Below are 2,618 nucleotides of genomic sequence, written 5' to 3'. Positions count from 1 at the left end.
TTTTCCTGTTGTTCTTGCCATTTTTGCATAAAAATACTTTAGTTTAAATACTGGTAATTATTTTCAGAAAATGTATTACAGATTATTCACAGAAATAGAGAAACAGATAAATTTCCTTAAAGATTCCATATACAGGAACAGAGAGAAATTAAATATATCATTCTAAAAATTGCTGTAAATGTATTCCATGTAGACCATAATGAAAGGTTCCTTTAACAAAAAGTCTAGTTTGAGGACACGCAAATTCATGTTTTGATGAAGGTTTTTTTTTTTTTTTTTTTTTTTTTTTTTTTTTTTTTTTTTCAGAGGATCTCTCACATTTGTAAGTACTGCATGGAAGTAGAATATCTGATTACCTGTACCATTTCTTCAATTTTACTCCTCCAGTAAGTCGTAAAGTCTTTCTTTGCACCACAAAATTCTTTTTATTCAGGCATGTAATGACCTTTAGAGAATAGCATAAAAATGACATAAAAATAAGACCACACACATACAATTTTCCAAACAAGTTTTGTGCCAACAGTTTCCATGAAAATTCATTAATCAGCAGCTCCTTGCAAAAATTTTCAATATTTGTATCCAAACTAAGATCTTTCTAGAATACAATATTAATGTTTTGCGCTGTCTTCTGCTCAACTGTATCTGTCAGAACACTACACTTTTTCTATTGTTCTCATTATTTCATTTGTACCAAAGTAAAGGTAATGGTAACTATTCACCATATCATCAAGTCATTGAGCAAGTGACATGCACATAAACAAGACTGATAATATTTCTGGGCTTTCTGGCAGTGTCCTTATTTGGTAATAACTAATATAAAAGAAACAAACAGACACATTCTTGGCTGCATTGTCCTGACACTGGAGAGTCAGGCCAGTTCAGTTGGCTGAGATAATGTAGCTGTGTGTATGTGTGTGTTGTCTGGGCTGGGTTGGTTCTGCATACTGCTTGGAAGTTTTTACTAATACACCTATGAGCATACATCACTCCACACCAAATAGAGGAAGAAATGAACCACAGACCAGTATAAGTGGAATGTTTCTTCTATTTGCCAAATAGTGATCTAACCTCATATAGGTATGTATTTCATATTGAATTTTCCATTCGTGTACAAATTTTATGTTACTGATTTATATGGTAGTTCTTAATGTCTTCTAACAGTTATGCTGTTTGCTGTTATAAACTGAAAACAGCTGTGACATTAATGTTTGACTTGAAGTCATCACTAAACTATAGAAATGACAGTAGTTACCTCACAGAACTTCAATGACCTATTTGGATAGATAAAAAAAAATCTACTCACCAAGCAGTGGCAGAACACACACATAAAAGAAGCTCATAATTAGGAAAGCTTTCAGAGCCAGTGGCACCTTTTTCAGGCAGAAGGGTTGAAGGGGAAGGAAGAGGGGTGAAGGAAAAGGACTGGAGAGGTCTAGGTAATGGCTTAGATTTCAGGAAAGTCACCCAGGACCATGGGTTAGGGGAAATTTACTGCATAGGATGAGAAGGAAAGACTGATTGTTGGGGACTGGACTCTCCCAAAACTATTCCTTTCCCAAGACCTCTCCAGTCTTTTTCCTTCACCCCTCTTCCTTCCCCTTCAGCCTGAAGGAGGAGCTGCTGGCTCCAAAAGCTTGCCTTATTATAACTTTCTTCTATTTGTGTGTTCTGGCACTGCTTGGTGAGTAGATTTTGTATCTGTCCAGTAAAATTATTTTGTCAAAAATTGATGGTTTTCATATTTAATGACCTGGTTTTCACAATGTTTAGTTAGTCTTCTCTTGTAGGTAAATGACACTGAAGTGTTGTTTGTGTCAGTTGTGGGTCTATTTTGTTACTAGTTTTGATTACATGTTTTGGAAGTATTGTGGCACTTTCTCTCTTTCTAATTTGTAACAGTAGTTTGTTTTATAATGTTTCAGATTTTTGAATAAAATCAACATTATCCATGATGAAAACTCCCATACAATACATGAAGGTAACTGGATGTGGAATGAACTCCATGTGTGAACATGACAACCTTGTTGCCTCAATCTCATCAAGGAGAGCTATCAGAAGTATGGAAAAAATACGTGATGGTCTGCCTAAGGAGGCAAAAATTTATCATAAATGATTTAATTTGAACAACTTCATGATGTTGATGACAATAAGTGTATCTATTATTTTTTAGTATGCATGTAAGGAAAGATGTCATTGATACAAAGTCACCTGGTGGGTGATTTTCTATGACTGTCATAGAATGACTTTCGCTTTCTACTGTCTACTTTGTTTCATCATCATTGTCATATGTACTATATAATTTTACTGAATAACTCCGAAGCCAAATGCTTTTCATATTAATTCTTCCATTTGTTGGTCAAATTTGTTTTCCTTACCTCTTTTCTTTCATTTATTGATCATGTTGCATAAATCAAACATAAAATGATAATTTTCTAAGACACTGATTAGTCAATGAATATGTACCACCATATATTCCTTACTAAAAACTGGATTTATTTATTTATTTGGTTAATCAAATCTTATATGTACAAGATCTATGAAGATTTTGGACAAACTTAAAATTTTTAGAACAGAACTTCACCTTACAATATGTGATACGAATTGTACGCCATAGAGTA

The sequence above is a fragment of the Schistocerca americana genome, chromosome 4 (assembly GCF_021461395.2).
Source record: "Schistocerca americana isolate TAMUIC-IGC-003095 chromosome 4, iqSchAmer2.1, whole genome shotgun sequence".
In the NCBI taxonomy this organism is placed as follows: domain Eukaryota; kingdom Metazoa; phylum Arthropoda; class Insecta; order Orthoptera; family Acrididae; genus Schistocerca; species Schistocerca americana.
The sequence above is the reverse complement of the archived record's forward strand: the minus strand, read 5'-3'. Positions refer to the sequence as shown.